The 19,704-nt window shown below is 38.0% G+C and overlaps 1 long non-coding RNA gene across 1 annotated transcript; it reads right to left on the bottom strand.

Annotated features, from left to right (window-relative positions):
* Positions 1-13,695: 13,695 nt before the first annotated feature.
* Positions 13,696-16,198, bottom strand: LOC111095141. Its single transcript, XR_005356735.1, has 2 exons — positions 14,787-16,198; positions 13,696-14,031 (listed from the first exon to the last, which is right to left on the bottom strand). It is a non-coding gene; the product is annotated as an uncharacterized LOC111095141 (long non-coding RNA).
* Positions 16,199-19,704: the final 3,506 nt, after the last annotated feature.

Below are 19,704 nucleotides of genomic sequence, written 5' to 3'. Positions count from 1 at the left end.
TATGTGTCTGTTTTTGTGCCAATATCACATTGTCTTGATGATCACAGCTTTGAGGTACAGCTTGAAATCTGCCATTGTGATGCCTCCAGCTCTGGTTTTATTTCTCAATATTCCCCTGGCTATTCAGGGTCTTTTCTGCTTCGACACAAATCTTAAGATTATTTGTTCCAACTCTCTGAAGAAAGTCCATGGTATTTTGATAGGGATTGCATTGAACGTGTAAATTGCTCTGGGTAGCATTGACATTTTCACAATATTAATTCTTCCAGTCCATGAGCATGGAATATTTTTCCATCTCTTTGTGTCTTCCTCAATTTCTTTTGGAAGTGTTCTGTAGTTTTTAGGGTATAGATCCTTTACCTCTTTGGTTAGGTTTATTCCTAGGTATCTTATGCTTTTGGGTGCAATTGTAAATGGGATTGGTTCCTTAATTTCTCTTTCTTCAGTCTCATTGTTAGTGTATAGAAATGCCACTGATTTCTGGGCACTGATTTTGTATCCTGCCACACTGCCGAATTGCTGTATGAGTTCTAGAAATCTTGGGGTGGAGTCTTTTGGGTTTTCTATATAGAGTATCATGTCATTGGCAAAGAGGGAGAGTTTGACTTCTTCTTTGCCAATTTGAATGCCTTTTATGTCTTTTTGTTGTCTGATTGATGAGACTAGGACTTCTAGTACTATGTTGAATAGCGGTGGTGAGAATGGACATCCCTGTTCCTAATCTTAGGGGAAAGGCTCCCAGTATTTCCCCATTGAGTATGTTATTTGCTGTGGGCTTTTCGTAAATGGCTTTTAAGATGCTGAGGAATGTTCCCTCTATCCCTACACTCTGAAGAGTTTTGATCAGAAATGGATGCTGTATTTTGCCAAATGCTTTCTCTCCATATATTGAGAGGATCATATGGTTCTTGTTTTTTCTCTTGTTGATATGATCTATCACATTGGTTGCTTTACGAGTGTTGAACTAGCCTTGCATCCCAGGGATAAATCCCACTTGATCATGGTGAATAATCTTAATGTACTGTTGGATCCTATTTGCTAGTATCTTGTTGAGAATTTTTGCATCTGTGTTCATCAGGGATATTGATCTGTATTTCTCCTTTTTGGTGGGGTCTTCGTCTGGTTTTGGAATTAAAGTGATGCTGGCCTCATGGAACGAGTTTGTAAGTACTCCATCTCTTTCTGTCTTTCGGAACAGCTTTAGTAGAATAGGTGTGGTTTCTTCTTTAAACGTTTGATAGAATTCCCCTGGGAAGCCATCTGGCCCTGGACTTTTGTGTCTTAGAAGGTTTTTGATGACTGCTTCAATTTTCTCCCTGGTTATTGGCCTGTTCAGGTTTTCTATTTCTTCCTGTTCCAGTTTTGGTAGTTTGTGGTTTTCCAGAAATGTGTCCATTTCTTCTAGATTGCCTAATTTATTGGTGTATAGCTGCTCATAATATGTTTTTAAAATCATTTGTATTTCCTTGGTATTGGTTGTTATCTCTCCTTTTTCATTCGTGATTTTATTGAGTCTTTTCTCTCTTCTTTTTAATAAGGCTAGCTAATGGTTTATCTATCTTATTAATTCTTTCAAAGAACCAACTCCTGGTTTTGTTGATCTGTTCTACAGTTCTTCTGGTCTCTATTTCATTGAGTTCTGCTCAGATCTTTATTAACTCTCTTCTTCTGCTGGGTGTAGGTTTTATTTGCTGTTCTTTCTCCAGTTTCTTTAAGTGCAAGGTTAGCTTGTGTATTTGAGTTTTTTCCAGTTTTTTGAGGGAGGCTTATATTGTGATATATTTCCCTCTCAGGACTGCTTTTGCTATATCCCAAAGATTTTGAATGGTTGTATCTTCATTAGTTTCCATGAATCTTTTTAATTTTTCTCTAATCTACTGGTTGACTCTTTCATCTTTTAGCAGGATGCTCTTTAACCTCCATGTGTTTGAGTTTCTTCCAAATTTCTCTTTGTGACTGAGTTTCTAGTTTCAAAGCATTGTGGTTTGAAAATATGCAGGGGATAATCCCAATCTTTTTGTATCGGTTGAGACCTGATTTGTGACCCAGTATGTGGTCTATTCTGGAGAAAGTTCCACGTGCACTTGAGAAGAATGTGTATTCAGTTGTTTTCAGATGGAAAGTTCTGTATATATCTGTGAAAGCCATCTGGTCCAGTGTATCATTTAAGGACCTTGTTTCCTTGGTGATGTTTTGCTTAGAATATCTGTCATTTGCAGAAAATGCCATGTTGAAGTCTCCTATTATTAGTGTATTATTATGTAAGTATCTCTTTACTTTAGTTATTAATTGATTGATATTCTTAGCAGCTCCCACATTAGGGGGATAAATATTCATGATCATTAGGTCTTCTTGTGGGATAGACCTTTAAGTATGATATAGTGTCCCTCTTCATTTCTTACTACAGTCTTTAGCGTAAACTTTAATTTATCTGATATGAGGATTGTTACCCCAGCTTTCTTTTTAGCATCAATTTGAATGGTAAATAGTTCTCCACCCCTTCATTTTCAGGCTGGCAGTGTCCTTAGGTCTAAAATGAGTCTCTTGTAGAGAGCAAATAGATGGGTCTTGGTTTTTTATCCAGTCCAATACCCTGCGTCTTTTGATGGGATCATTTAGCCCATTCACATTCAGAGTTACTATTGAAAGATATGAATCTAGTGTCATCATAATACCTATTCAGTCCCTGTTTTTGTGGATTATTTCTTTGGGCTTCCCCTTTCTTTTACAGGGTCCCCCTTAATATTCATTGCAGAGCTGGTTTGGTGGTCATATATTCTTTCTGTTTCTGCCTATCTTGGAAGCTCTTTATCTCTCCTTTTATTCTGAATGAGAGCCTTCCTGGATAAAGTATTCTTGGCTGCATGTTCTTCTCATTTAGGACCCTGAATATATCCTGCCAGCACTTTCTGGCCTGCAAGGTCTCTGTGGAGAGGTCTGCTGTTAATCTGATATTTCTCCCCATAAGTTAAGAATCTCCTGTCTCTTGCTGCTTTAAGGATTTTCTCTTTATCTTTGGAATTTGCAAGTTACAATATTAAATGTCAAGGTGTTGAACGGTTTTTTATTGGTTTTCAGGGGGGTACCTCTCTATCCCCTGGATCTGAATGCCTGTTTCCTTCCCCAAATTAGGAAGGTTCCTAGCTATGATTTGTACAAATATACTTTGTGGTCCTCTCTGCCTCCTGGTGTCTTCTGAAACCCCAATTATACGTAGATTCTTCCTTCTCAGTGTATCATTTATTTCCCTTAACCTTTCCTCATGGTCTCTTAATTGTTTTTCTCTTTTTTCTTTCAGCTTCCTTCCTTACCATCAACTTGTCTTCTATGTCACTCACTGTTTCTTTTACCTTATTAACCTTAGCAGTTAGGACCTCCCGTTTGGATTGCATCCCACTTATTTTTTTAAAAAATTTTATTTATTTACGATAGTCACAGAGAGAGAGAGAGAGAGAGAGAGAGGCAGAGATGTAGGCAGAGGGAGAAGCAGGCTCCATGCACCGGGAGCCTGACGTGGGATTCAATCCCGGGTCTCCAGGATCGTGCCCCGAGCCAAAGGCAGGCGCTAAACCGCTGTGCCACCCAGGGATCCCCCTCACTTAACTTATTTTTAATTTTGGTCTGATTAGATCTAAATTCTGCAGTAATGAAGTCTCTAGTCTTTTATGCTTTTTTCCAGAGCCACCATTAGCTTTATAATTGTGCTTCTGAATTGGCTTTCTGAAATCGAATTGTAATCCATATTCTGTAACTCTGTGGCAGAGAGTACTGTTTCTGGTTCCTTCTTTAGTGGTGAGTTCTTCCTTCTAGTCATTTTGCTCAGTGCAGAGTAGCTGTGTGAGTGAGCTGAGTCAAAAATATCAACCACAACCTAAGTAAATTCCACCCTAGATGACACTGATGAGGTCAGAGACCAGAAAATGAAAAAGAAGATCAGAACAAAATAAAACAAAAGGACCACTAAAGTGAAAAATAAATTTTAAAACAAAGTAGTAAAAAATAAAAGGCAAAAATCCCAAAGAAGAAGAAAAAAGAAAAAGAATAAAAGAAAAAGGGGGATCCCTGGGTGGCTCAGTGGTTTAGTGCCTGCCTTCGTCCTGGGGCATGACCCTGGGGTCCCAGGATTGAGTCCCATGTCAGGCTCCCTGTGTGGAGCCTGCTTCTCCCTCTGCCTGTGTCTCTCATGAATGAATTAATGGAATCTTAAAAAAATAAATAAATAAAACAATAAAAAAGTAAAGAGGAAAAGAGAAAAAAGGAAAAAAATGGGGGAGGACTAGGGGATGGGATGGTGGTGGTGAAGAAGTAGCAGTGGAGAGAGAATGTTGTCTACCTGAGGGTCCTAGAGGGTGATCCTCTTGGTTCTGAGGGTATTTTGTTCTGTATGTTAGAAGATGCTCAATCCCAAAATTATATAAAACAGCAATACTTACAGAAAGCCCCAACATTGACCCCAAAACATAAACAAGATAACAGAGGGGGGCAGAATGGGGAGGAAGAGAGAATATAATCTCACAGAAAAACCAGCATCATATTCCACTTGGTTCTGGATGCATGTTGGTCATGTTTTAGAAGGTATTAATGTCCACCATTGTACAACAAAATAAGGCAGGGGAAACAAAAACAAAAACAAAAAACCCCAAAACCCATATCTCATAGATCTCCCAAAATTAAATTGAATATGTTGAAGGGAATCAAGAAGTGAAAAATATATCTAAGACTTGTAGAAATATGAAAGTCGAAAAGGAAAAAAATTAAAAATGAAGAGCTGGTAAAATATTGTTGTTAAGGTGGGAAAAGAGAAAAAATATTGGAAAATTTTAGTCTGATACAAAAATGAATTGTGATGGAAAAAGGAGGGGAGAAAAGAATAGGGGGGTACCCTGGTTCTATATACTGTAAATCCCTCAACTTCCCCTGGAGCGTTCCAGCGCTGCTCAGTCAAGAACTTGCTCTTCCCCTGTCCTTTCAGCCGGTCTCTGGGGGGAGGGGCTGCTGTGCTGATGCTCAGGGGTATGCACCTGGGGAGATGCCCCCCCCTTGCCAGGTGCCGGCTCAGTGATAGCTGTTGACCCCCTGAGGCCCCTGTCCCCTGGCGCCCCGCTCAGTCCCAGGCACAGGGTGACACCAGGAGGAACAACCCCACTGTCTGCGGCCAGCCCTCCAGCCCTGGAGTCAGCTCCCCCAGTAACTCCCACAGCTCGCTGTCCGCAGGGGCCTGGGTGCTCCGGCTGTGGCGGGGCCGCTGACCTGCACAGCTCGCGGGTGCCCCATGGCAGGGGAGTCCTCCCTGCCTCGGCCTCCCTGCCTCCACCCACCCCGGGCGAACACAGGATCCTGGCTGTGTCCCCTCGGGGGCCCTGGGATCCCGGCCCTGTGCCGCTGGACCCGCTCCAGGCCACTTCTCTCCCCAGGGATTGGGGCTCATCCCCCCTCTACCCGGAGCCCCCCCACTTCTCCTGAGGCCCCGGGCCGCGCTCCAGCCCTTCACCGAGACCCCGCGGGGTGGGTGCGCTCCCCCCAGCGCCCTCCTCCCCTGGTGACCCCGGGACTGGAGGCATCACCCCCCCGCGTCCCCCCATCTCCCCGCTGTGCACTTTCCCTCCGGGAAGAATCCAGCGGATCGTTAAAGCCCCAGCATCTGGGGGGCTCTCCCGCCCGAGGCTCCCCCCAGCCCGGCTCCTCGGCCCGCCCCCTCGATGCTGTTTCATTTCTCCTTCTCCGCCCCCGACCTCGTCAGAGGCGAAGGCCCTTCCCGCTGCAGCTCCCGGTTCTCTGCTCACCTCCCAGGTGGAGCTCGTGGGTGCTCAGGGGGGTGGAAGGTTGCCCCGGGAGCGGGTGGGGGGGGGGTGAGGCCCCTGTTCCTCCGCCAGCCTGCCCCGCCTCACGCAGAGAATCAGGAAAGTGTATGTTAAAACTTCAAACTGAGGTTAGTTGCCTTCTGGTAAATTGAGGTTTTGAAATTTTCATTAGTCAGAATTATCTGAGATGGTATACAAACTGAAAATTGGTATTATTAAAAACAATGTTCATGAAAAATCATTTCTCAGGATTTATCAAGAATGCATAGGCACAGTGCAAGCATTACACAGTGTGCACCAGACCCACTCTTTCCATCTTTCTATTTGAGTAGATCATAGGCTCAGCAATTCATGGTTACAACAAACAGTGCAGAATCAGTCGTCATGGTTGCTGATAGATATTTTAAGAATTAATCTATAAGTGGCAAAATTTAAAATATATATATTAAATAGCTGACACAAGAATTATTCTTCGAGAGAGAAAGAATTATATTAGTTTAGGAAAATATCCTGCTGACCCATTTAGATGGAAAAATTTAGGTCAGAAGGAAAAAGAAGAAAAGCAGGACTAAATTTCTTTGCATGAAAAAATGCAAGAAATTTGGAGAAGGGGGTGTTCCTTAAGAATGGAGGAATAATGAAGAAGGATAAAGAGAAACCATATAGCAAATACATTGAAAGTTACAAGAAATAGCCAAGTTGGATTTTTTGTTTCCCTTTAAACAGAACAGTGTTTAATGCAATTTAAAGCTGTCTGAGATATAAACTTTTTTTTATCTCTCCAAACATTCAGTGAAGTCTGCTATGCTCTAAATTAAGTGTACTTTTCATTTTAATGTCTTCTGAATTCTTCTATTTTTCACGTATACATTGACATTCATAAATAATGGAACAATAATATGCAAGTACCTTCTGAACTCTTTAACATTTAGTATCTCATTTAATCTTCAGAATAATTTTATAAAATAGGTACTGTTATTAAATCCATTTTACAGATGAGGAAGCTGAATTCTAGAGAGGCTAAATAACTTACCTAGAATGATATGCTAGTAAGGGATGTAGCCAGGATTCAAACGCCAGACCTCACGCTCTTAAACTTTACTAGTTCCAACTTATGTTCAGAGCTAAATGAGTTCATCCTTCCATAGATACACACATAAAATACATCCTAGTCTCTTTATTTAAATAGGATAGGAATATCAAAATATGAGGAATATTCAAAATATGGGTAATATTGTCATACTACTATCATTTTCAAAATATTTTGAAATCACAAAAAGTAAAAACTTAATAATAATAATCAATTTTGGCTATTGAATTCCCATCCAGTATTTCTACTTCTACCATATTATCATCCTTGAAGAGTTAATCACTGATTAGTTTATTATTATTTATTATTAATTAAGTAAAAACTAATTATTAGTTAAGTACTAAAATATAATCTCTATACTAGTTTTTAAAATACAGCCATAAGTTTCTTAATACTCCTCCCTCCAAAAGGTGGAGGCTAATTCCGTTCCCCTGAAGGGTGGGCTGGACTGTGAGCCACCTAGGAAGTGGATCCTGTAGTCTCAGTCAAGCCTTCAAATGACTGCAGCCCTAACCTTGACTGCAACCTCATGAGAGACCTCAAGACAAATCCACCCAGCTAAGGCACTCCCCATTTCCTAGGCCCACAGAAACTATGTAAGATAGTAAATAATTATTGTTTTAAGTCATCTAAGTTTAGGATAATTTGTAGAGTAGCAATAGTTAATTAATACAGTCCCTATGTCAGTGATTATCAAAATGTGGTCCAAGACCAGCAGCATCAGCATTTCCTAGGTACTTGTTAAAAAATGCAAATTCTCAGGCTCCACACTAGACTTACTGAATCAGGACCTCTGGGGTTGAGGAGCAGCAATTTATATTCTAACAAACCCTCTAGATGGTTCTAATGAACACTCACACTAAAGTTTGAGAACCATTATGCTAAGCCTTCAGTAGTTTGACTAACAATTAATCTCAAACCTCCTTAATACCAGCCCCAACTCCTACTTCCCCAGAAATCTGTGTTTATTCTTGGAATATAGTATAATATTTTAGCATCAGATTGTAAACAAGCCTCTTTGTCATGACAAAATGTCAATTCTGAAAGGGTAGGACTGCCTATCTCCACATTGTGCCCAGCACACAGCAAATGTTCAATAAATATTAGTTGGATAAATATACAAATGACTAAATATATACCTTGCTTGGTAAAGAGTAAAGTGAAGTCTTATCTTTTTTCTTTTATCGTCACTTGAATTCTTTCAAAGTGACTTCAGCTAAGAACATCTGCTGTTATGGTATCCATGGAGGTGAGAGTACATAAAAGTATAGATTAAAATGACTAAGTAGTATATAAAAGTATAGATTAAAATGACTAAGACTAATTTCATCACATATGCTCACTTAGGTGGTTTGTGGAGTTGTCCAACACAAACTGATAATCCATCAATTATCAGTCATCAACAATATGATCCCCCAGTGGATACTTATAAGGGGCTGTTTGAATACCAAAAGAGGATTTGAGGAGCCTGGCAAATGCCAACATTTGCCTAGCATTGTTCTTATCATTCTTTTCTAAAACATGTATTATTAGAATATAGTAACTCCAGGTGCCTATAGGAATATATAAAAACTAACAGGTAGTGATAAGAAGCCCTCAAAATAAGATAACTTGCTGAGTTCATAACACTAATTCTATAGCATTTTTATATAGTTAAATGAAAAAAAAGTTATATTCAAATAATTTTGGGTTACAAAGTTAAACAACTTTCATTCCTACTGGACTTATCACAGCTTTTGAAATTCTAATGTGAAATGTGAGTTTCCAAGAGGTGAATGTAGTGAGCAAGCCTCGTACATACAGCAGAGGACCTTTTGGAAGAGCAGCTTATAAAGCTAATACTTCAGAAAACACTGCCCAAACGTAAATCTTTAACAATTTCTTTACTTACTTGAGTTTGAAATTTGAAATATATTGTTTGATTTATAAAGCATCTTTTCTAGTGATAGTTAAATCATTTAAATCACTATTTCATATAATTTCTATAAACTTTACTCAAAACCCATTCTCATCTCCATATGTTATTATATAGTCATTGATATTATGATTGTATACAAAGTAATTTTTTTATTATAAAGTACAATTTGGTTGTGAAAATGACATGCCCCAAATCACGTTTTCTCTTTATATTATTAATTTAAATAAAAACCATATAGAAATATTTTAATAGCTATAACAGCTCAAAGGAATAATTTTATGAAATGATTGTAATAGTTAAATCCTTTGAGGGTATACTACTAATCTAATTGTACTAATAATACACTAGGGCAATGATTTCCAACTATACTGTATTTCAACTTCTATCTGCAGCCTACACGTTATAGGTTGTCAGCCTCCTTCTGAGAGCAAATATGTCTTCCCCACCCAGAGATGAGTCATGGAACCAGTGTATTAGTCAGTAACCCATTGCCGTAGGCCATGATTAATTGGGCCAGATTTGGATACTACACTAAAGCTTATCCAATCAGATTCACTTTCCAGGAAGTTGTATTTAGGATTAAACCATTCTAATTTGTCTCTGCTGGTGGTAAAAACTGAGTCTATATAAATTTGGGAACTTTGGGGGTGACTATTTAGATGAAAAAGAAAAAATCAATCTGCAGAAAAAAACAATAAAACATATACACCAAACAAAGTGTGTATGATCTTAGAAAAGTGCTTCATAATTATCTATTTTATAATAGCATGCCTCTTGTTTATAACGGATACTTTGCAGATTTAACAAAGAAAGGCCCTTCAGTTTGCTCACAACTTACCTGAAATAAAACAATATGATTACAAAGTAGTAGGTAAACTGTGAGTCACAGAATTATACTTAGATACTTCTAGCTTAACATAAATAAAAATAAGTAAACAAATAAAAATACATTTGCCTAGCATTCTCCATTCTCCAAGGTCAAGGTTTCAAAGATCCTTTACCCACATCTAAAGCAATGGCTCTATTTTTGTAGATGGCTTTTGTGGCTGAGCCACAAAAGAACTCACACACTGCTCTCTGACCCTCTATGGGCAGATATGATTATAGGTAATGGGCCCTTTGTAAGGAAAAACTCACTTCTGTGTGCTTCTCCTTTACTCTCACACTGCTATCACACTCACAATACTTCTGACACCAGATGTGTGGAGTTTTTTTGTTTTGTTTTTTTTTTCCCTCACATCAAGCAGTTTTCTGTGACCCCAGCTGGGTGTCCTACAATTCAATTCAATTCTGACACTAACTAGAATTAGTGCAGACCCTGCAGGTTAAGTGGTCAGTCCTACAATACTGCCCCCAATTTTAGATGCCAATTTTAAGTAGTAGGTTTCCAGGTTGCCCACAACTTCCGTCCAACTTAGCTACAAAGTAGAGGTTCCCATGACCCCTCTCCTCAGATTCAATCATTTGCTAGAATAGCTCAAAGAATTCAGAGAAACATATAGGTCTACAAATATAATAAAGGATATGATAAAAGGATACAGATGAACAGATAAAGAGATACATAGGATAAGATCTGGGAAGGTCTCAAGCACAGGAGATTCGATCTCCATGAAGACATACCACCTTCCAGCAGAAATGTGTTCACCAATCTAGAATCTCCATGAACCCTCTACTATAGGGGTTGTTATAGAGGCTTCATCACATAGGTATGATGGAATATTACCTATTTCCAGCCTTTCTCCTATCTCTAAAGAATGAAGGGTAGTGCTGAAAGTCTCAAACTTTTAATCATGACTTGGTCTTTTTGGTGACCAGCCTCCACCCAGGAGCCTACCTGGAGTCAACTCATTAGAACAAGGCATTCCTATGACCCAGGAAATTCCAAGGACTTTAGGAGTTCTGTGTTGGCCATTCCTATTGCTCAGGAGATTACAAAGGTCTCTGTGTCAGAAACTAGGGTTAAAGATAAATGTTAGGACAAAAAGATTCTCCCAGCACCCCTATTTACAGGGGTTTCAAGAGCTGTGCGTCAGGAATGAGGGTGGGGGTTAGAGATCAATATATTTTTTATTACTTACAGCCATGCCAGAACAACTCCCACAATCTTATGAACTGCCTATGACTGATATGACCCACAGAGAAAGCTAAAGTTAAAACCTAGGACATTCTTTGCCCTAGAAGGGGTGGATATTGAAAGTATAAATGACTCAATGTCTGAGATTTCAACTCTTCCTGATTCATTAGAGTATGATAACCGTTTGGGTTTTTTTTTTTTAAAAATCAAACAATTCGTTTGAAAGACAAAATATTCAGTGAGTGATCTGTGGATGGAAATCTGTGTTAAGATATCTAAATATAATAATTTTTGTTTACCTTTCTCATTAGTTCAATGGGACTGCACTATGATATGAGAATTAACTTCTAAAATGTTGTTTTAGTAACTTAACACAACCTGTTTAATTCTTCCCACACTAAAGATGAAAGGGGGAACACAGGAGATTTCAATCCTATCACTAAGTCACTAAGAAACCCAGGCTGTAGAAACTCCATCTTAACACAGAGTTTCATGATCATCACAGCAAGGGAACACCATAGACAGCAGACAGGCCCTTACCCTTCCCACCTCTGGTTGACACGTAGCACTTCTGCTCAGATTTCATTAGCCAAAACATGTGACATAGTCCACCTAACTTCACAGGGGGTGAGACTTTCAATCCTTCTATTGCCTGGAAGTAGATTGGAATACTTGTGAATACATTACGACATATTTTGCATTTGAGCACCTGACAATTCACATTTCTTAGTAAGAAGCAGGAAAACACTCAGACTCATACAGTTTCCTCTCACTTAAAGTTCAATTCTGGCCCAAGTATTTCTACTCATACCCAGCACCTCAAGCATTTCTGAGCTAGCTTCTTATGATACAGAATTCACTATGGGATTCTAGGATTTTAGCACAGGCAGTAGCAATCTTTCAAAAATCAGGGGAAGACAATTTGTGTAAGTAAGGGAAAGAGTGAGGAGTTGAACATCTCCTATCTCTGAAGTTCATCAGTTTGACATCTTTAGAGTACAGGGGACTTAAAAAACTCTATAATTTAAAAAGCAATGTATGCTCAGAAATTTTTAAAAAGAAAAAAATTAAGACAATTAAAAGTACTCCTTTATACTAGCTGGAAATATCAACTTCTTATTATAGAGAATTTTAAAACATATGCAAAAGTATCTAAGTATTTAATAATGATGCAATGGGAATTCATCTGCATCAATATTTGTGCAAATCTCTATTTATCAGATTGGATTACCACAAATATATTAACAATCAAAAAGTGCAGAAAAATTTCAAGTCCTTAAAGCATATTGCTAACTTGTAAAATCCATGAGGTCAGGAACTATCTTATTTGCTGCTGGGTCAGCAGAGCCAGAGAAGTGACTAGCGCGTAGTAGACATTCACTAAGAATATGCCAAATGAATGAATGAATATCTTACCAAGGGGCTTTCCAAAATAAACTGTACTTTCAAGTACAATTATTCCCACAGAAAGTTAAGTCTATCACTTGTCACCATCTTGGTCTGATTATTTAACTAATTTATTTCTTCCTAATACTTAGTAAAGGAATGGGTATGTTTAATGAGAGTTATTTCCAGGTAAGTAGTAGATGGGAGAAGGATACAAATTTACCTTTCCCTCCAATTCCACTCAAAATTTCCCTGGGACTTTAGGATTCAATAATTTTTGTTAACTTTACAGCAAGAAAAAAATATATACTCAATAGGTTGAAAATATTTATATTTTCCTAAAGCCTGGGTAGGGAACAGGTGCTTATAGGTGAACATAAGTAATGAAAGTAACTGGTGTGTGTGTGTGTGTGTGTGTGCACATGCGCTTGCTAATGGCTACAAAAACACCAATTACATTTTGTCTTAGATTAAAAATTGTTCATTTTCTTCAAATTAATCCATATCCAAAATGCATATATTGCTTCCCACACAGTACTGTGATCCCAGAACAGTCTTTAACAAAATCTTTAGCCTGCCTGGCTCACTTTCTCTAATACAAACGAAGTATACATGTAGTAGTTTGTTATCGAGCTTCTCTATCTCAGTTCCTAAATTAAGGCCTTTCAGAGAGCTTTTAATAATATAGTCCCATGCTTCTAGAATTACAGGCAAAGTTAAAAATCATTCCTCCTTTGCCTTTCAACAAATTTCAGTTCTCTCCTCTGTGTGCATATAAATTCTATTAATGCTAATGGAGGCGATGCACGTGCATACGGCATGAAATATATCTCTAAATCACACTTTAATCTTTAGCTACATAACTCTGGCGCTTGTTCAAATGATACATGTGCCTCAAATACACTCTATATGTCTGTTATTTCTCATCTGAATATTAAAATTTATTCATGTATTTTGAGTAGCTATTACAACATTTTGGCCAAAAAAATCTCTTACTATTGTTGTACATGTGTTGAGTTTAAACTGAGTGCTAGATGAGACCATAAACATTCCTGATTTATTATTATGCAATTAGAATGTAAATTCGATTCCTGACCAGGTTATATTTATTTTTAAAAATGAAAATTTTCTGTTGTTTTCCACCTGGTTCAACATATGTAGTAAAAAGAAAACATAATGCAAACAAAATAAATATATGTAACCTGGTTGCTTGTTTCTGTACTGAATCATGGTTATCATTACATAATAAAAAAACATTTTAATGGGTGCATTAAAAAAAAAAACTAGTTAAAGGACATCATATTTGGTTTATTTACAACAACAGTATTTTATTAACCACATTAACTTCTTAAAGTGACCAGCTAATTTTACATCATTTTTATGCAATCCTAATTAATGTTCATGTAACCGTATCATTAGCCCTTTCTCAAGAGGATCTTCACATTTTTTATTTCATATTCCACTTTCCCGACAATTTTTCACCAAAAGGTGAAAAAAAGGAAGACAATCCAAAAAAAAAAAAAAAAAAATAGAGCAAAGCCAAAATTCATATCATTTGAGCTGAGGATAAATAATAATTCTTCTTCATAACTGACCTCCTATTCTGGAGCCATATTCCTTTGGACAAGAGCAACTTGCCACTTAAATGTAATTCTGTCTATCTTCATCTTGAGCTGTGAATATTCAGTTAATGCAAAGTTCAAAGTCCTTGTCAGGATTGTTTTTCACCTTCCTTCAGTCATCTTCTTTCCCCTTCATCTTCCTGAGAAGAGTAAAGGCAGGTGAAGCTTTCATATTCTCAGGCTCTAGTTTAAGGGAGCTCCCCTGTAGTGCTGCAGGTTTTGTCAATCCTTTTGGATGCCTTCCCAAAAGACTCTGGCCTTAACCAAAGTCTTTAGGCATAAAATCCACCTTCTGCAAAAACTTCAGATTATATGGAATTTGCACATAATATCAGATCCTTCACCTAGCCTCATTCTTCACCCATCTAATCTCTTACACAATGAGTGACCCATTGGCTGTGGCTTCATCTCAATTTCAGGATTCCCTAAAAAACTTTCAATTTCTTTTTTTGTTTTTTAAGATTTCATTTATTTATTCATGAGAGACACACAAAGAGAGGCAGGGACATAAGCAGAGGGAGAAGCAGGCTCCCTGTGGGGAACCTGATGCGGTTCTGATCCCAGAACCCTAGGATCATGCCCTGAGCCAAAGGCAGACGCTCAACCACTGAGAGCCACTCAGGCATCCCAAAAACTTAAGATTTCCTAGGCTATCTTGAAAAAGTAGAATTAAGGGTCCCTTCACTAGGACTTTGGGTGTTTCTATCACCCTAATTTCCACAGTAACCCTCCCTAAATTTAAACCTCAATGTAGGGAACCAGAATATTAATCTCTGATTTACCAGCTACCTTTCTCTCTCTCCCCTTCCCAATGAAATAATTTTCTACTTCCTCTTCTTGTCACAACAGAACTATTGCTAAAGTATACATATCTTCCCTATTCCATGACATTTACCTTCTCCTCTCTTCTTCCTTGGTAAAATAATCCTGACTTTTTTCAAGTATGGGTCAGAGGTGTGTTTCAGAGGAACCTGAGCTTCTCTCCATCTTGAGTATTATTTGGATTAAGGGAACCCTGGTAATTCCATTACTCTGGCTTACTTAGTTTAGGAATGACATGCTATGCAATATGGTCACTGTGATGTAATGAGAATTGTGCTGGGGGTTTCTGGGAAAGGGTTCCTTTCTTAAAGAGGGATATGAATATGGATGTCTTTTCCTATACAGCCTTTGGATGTTTCTGAGGCATGAGATCTGGAACTGGTGAAGTCAGTTATCTTGTACCTAAGGAGAGAGTAGTCAACATAATACAAATTGCAGCTCAGAATAAGGATAGGAAACTCTGGTCCTTAATAATGTCATTGAGCCATTGAACTAGACACCCTACCCACTAATCAACCATCTCAAGGTTTCTTTTTATGTGTGAGAATATTTCTTCATGGTTAAACATTTCTAGTTGGCTTTCTATTACTAATTGATTATATCTTCCATATCAGAAGGGCCACAGGGAGACAAAACAGAGGCCAGATAAAGGAAACTATATGGAAATACAATATAAAAATATTATTCCCGTAACAAATATATAACGTCTCTTACCAAGTGCTGTAAGAACTATGTAGTATCACTTCACAACAATTCACTTTGAAGGGGCTCAACTACAAAAGAGTTATTGGTGAAATCAGGTTCCTACCCAGGAGCAATGAGTCCTAATCAGCTATTTGGACAGTACTGAGGCTGGACTAAATTTAGCCGGCATTCATAAAGAGTGCCCAAAGTGCCATTAATCCCCCTTTGATGGCATCTTTGATAGAACCCCAGATGTCCACAGTGCTTGAAAGAGAACTCCAGAGAGTTGTTAATCACTCAGATGAAAAAAGGCAGGAGGTAACTCTGATTTTTTCAGACACTGCCCTTCATTTTTTTGGTCTGTACTTTTACCAAATTTAAGGAATTGATGAGTTCTACAAAGATTTCACTTAAAAAAACAACAAGACAAAAATCTCTCTTCCCTACTGTCATATCCTGCTTCCCAGAGGCTCTTTAAATTGAATCTTATGGTGTTCAATCCAATCTTTCAATAACGATAATCTATTTGTTTGCTAAGACTGATATAACAAAGTATCATAGCCTGGGTGGCTTACGTAACTCATTTATTTTCTCACAGTTTTAAAGGCTAGAAGATCCAAAATCAAAGTGTCAGCATGTTTGGTTTCTCCTAAGGCATTTCTCCTTGGCTTGCAGACATCCACCTTCTCTGTGTGCCATCTGTGAGAAGGAAATGCTGTGTCCACACATGGTCTTTTTTTCTGTGCCCATGCAGCCTTTGTGTATGTCACTGTATGTCTTAATCTCTTCTTCTTCTTTTTTTTTTTTTCTAAAGGTTTTATTTATCTATTCATGAGAGATGCATAGAGAGAGGCGGAGACACAGGCAGAGGGAGAAACAGGCTCCATGCAGGGAGCCTGATGTGGGACTTGATCCTGGGACTCCAGGATCACGCCCTGGACTGAAGGCAGGTGCTAAACCGCTGAGCCACCCAGGGATCTCCAATCTCTTCTTTTTATAAAGACACCAGTCAGATTAGATTGGGGCCCACCCTAAGAGTCTCATTTTGACATAATTACCTCTTTAAAGGCATGTGCCTGAATCTTCACATACAGTCACAATGTAAAGTACTGGAGCTTAGGGCTTCAACATATGAATTTATGGGGGCACACAGTTCAGTCCATAACAGATAACATAAAATGAAAATATTTATATAGTAGCTACTATATAAAGTATGTTGATGTTCTAAGCTCACATTTATATTATCCTCATAATAACTATGTGATATAGTGTTATTATGATCTCTCTCTTACATATAAATACTGATGCACAGTAATTTGCCCAAGATCATACTTCTGGAAAGTAGCAGAGCTATGAATCAAACCTAGGTAGTCTGGGCTCAGTTTATGCTCTTAATACTAAAGTTTGCTCCATTCTTACATTACTAGTTCTATCTATAGAAGATAAACATTTATTTTCTCTAATTCCACCATATATGCTTATATGAGCATATATACACATATATACAACACACATTTCCTTAATCCTCCCAATATTATTTCATAAATTTTGGTTAGATCAATATTCAATGTCTGCACTTTATGATGTGTTTTTTTGGAGTCCAGCAATAAGGAACATTATTACTACTTTTTTTTTTGCATAGATTTTCATTTCCCTGGAATTAATAATGGTCTTGTTTTTACTTTTGTTTATTTAAACCCCAATTCTCTGAAAATTGTCAAATCTCTTCAATTTTTTATTCATATTAGGTATTCTAGTAATTTCATCTTCTTGAATAATTTCTGCCAGACTCTTCTTACCTGCTGCCATCTGAACTGGCCACTCTCTAAGCCTAGAGCACAGCTACCATCTTGGTATTGCCCTTAAATCCACATCAGAGATTCTGTTTTGCTTCTGTGTTGCTGGTTCTTTCATGGACATCAGATTTTTATGTTTATTATTTATACTCCCTCCTTTTAGGGAAGTATATCTTCCAGGAGCTTCCAGAAAAGACAAGTGAAGAGGTAAATATTTTGAGAACTTTTAGGTCTGCAAATGTTTTTATTCCACTTCACACTTCATTAATAGTTTAGCTAGGTATAAAGTATTACCCAGGAAGTCATTTTTCTTCACCATTTTAAACCTATTGATCTCCAGTCTTCAAGCTTCCAATGTGGTAAGAAGTCATCCTGATTTATAATACTTTTCATGTGGCCTACCTATTCTCTCTGGAAGTTTATAGAATCTTCTTTTTGCTCCTCAGTATTCTGAAATTTTGCTATGAGGTGTCCTATATACATAATTGGGCCAAGCACTCAACCTTGAAACGAGTTCTTAAGTTCTGTGAAACGTTATTGGATTATTTTACTGATGATTGCTTTCCCATTATCCTTCCCATGACACCCACTTCTGTTCTCTCCTTCTGAAACTTTTATTCAGATGCCAGATAATTAGAATGACCTTCAAAACATCTTTTCTTTCCTCTTTGTCTTTTTCTTCCACTTTCTGAGATTTTTCTCAACTTTATCTTCCAGCTTATGTACTCAATTCTTTTCACGTCTGCCATCATATATTTTCTTTAATTCCCAGAAGCTTTTTTATATTCTTTTAAGATTTCTTCTATGGTGTCTTGCTTTCTTTTTAATCTAATGGGTTTAGTATCTTATCTACCTGCAGTTATTAATCTTTTTCCCCCCACTTTTTTCTATTTATTTGTTTTGAATTCTGTTGTGAGCAGGGTTTCCTGAGACTGAGATTTAAAGGTGGATAGTTAACTGGGGAGTGCCTTCAAGAGCAGTACCTTTAAGTGACTAAGAAACTAAACTGTGATGCATTTGCAACAGCCGATCCCATAGGAAACTCTGGACCTGGGATGGCCTTTCAGAGGTGTTCCTGAGGCAAAGGAAACATATCTTTGTGCCCACAACTCAAATCCTGTATCTCAACCAGACTGGATATGGTCTGCTCTGGGGAAGAGATGGAAGCCCAGGATTAAGGAATACTCTATAGCCACTCAGCTGTGAGCCCTCAACTCAGCATAACAGCAGCTGGAGGAAAGAATGCCTCAGTCCTTGAAGGGCAGAAATGAGCAATGCAACACAGCATCTACTATACTCTTTATCTTTTATGATTAAAAACTCTCCTTGGTTACTTAGTAACCTTGTTTTTACATATTTAAAAGTGGAGGTACTAAAACGTTGTTTAAAAGCTCCTAGTTCATGCTAGCACTCATCAACCATGAGATTTACTGTAGGGTGTTTGGCTGGTCATTTCATTGGGTTCTCCAGATGTCTTTTCTCGTGACTGGTCGGATTTCATAATGAAGCATCTTCAGTGGAGATTGGATTTTAATCTGCACACCAAGTCAGAAAAGAGAGGCAAGGGAGAGGGTCTTGTTATTTGGTATACAAATGCTCAATTAATCACTTCGTTTTCATCAAGTTACTGTCCCTTTCCCCTCCTTCCCGGTACATTTCAATCCAGAGCGTTTTGTGGTGAGTTTTGTTTATTTTTTTTTGTTGTGTTGTTCCCCCCCACTCCAGAAGCTAAACCTGAAGATTGGGGAAGAGAATTTGCCTGGTCATGCAACTGAGGACTTAACTGCTTCTTAAAGAAGCTGCCAAGCAATCCTATTTATAGCCCCACCTTCAATCTCAATTCCAGAGATACCTGGGAAAGCTAATTCCTGAACCTCTTGGACAATCTGCAGTGTGAAAGCTTCTCAGCATTTCCATCAGCAAAGAATTTGGCTTTTTAGGTCTGCTGAGTCAGTACCATTCATTCACCTGCTTTCCAGCTTCCAAACATTTGCTCTTTCTTCCTCTTTGGTTCTTTGTCCTTTCAAGTGTATGCCATTTAAAAAAAAAAAAAATCCCTTTATTGTCATCTTGGGGAGCAAAAGTGTGTCTTCTTAAGCTCTGGCTTATATATTCTCTTTCTCACTTTTAAAAATAGGTAAAATATTCTCATGGTTCTAAAGAAAATATGTCTATCTGTTCCTCAGCTATCCAGTTCCCCTTTTGCTTCCAATTCCAAGCAGGTGATCACTTTTTTAATCCTTTGTGTATCCTTCAAGAGCTTATGTACACAGAAAAATGAATATATTCTTATTCTTCCCTTTTTATGCATTATGTAACTTAAGACTATTTGGTACCTTGCAGTTTTCATTTAACATTGCTTGAAGCTCTTTGCATATCGGTATAAAGCTTGCTTGTTCTTCTTAACAGCTGTATAGTATTCTATTTAATCAACCTCCAACCAAAGGACATTTGCTTCCAATTTTTGTTATAATAAACCTATGAATAATCTTAAATATAATTTTACATGTG

Source organism: Canis lupus, chromosome 3, assembly GCF_011100685.1.
Source record: "Canis lupus familiaris isolate Mischka breed German Shepherd chromosome 3, alternate assembly UU_Cfam_GSD_1.0, whole genome shotgun sequence".
Classification (NCBI taxonomy): Eukaryota; Metazoa; Chordata; class Mammalia; order Carnivora; family Canidae; genus Canis; species Canis lupus.
Note: the sequence above shows the minus strand (reverse complement) of the source record. Positions and strands in the feature narration are given on the sequence as shown.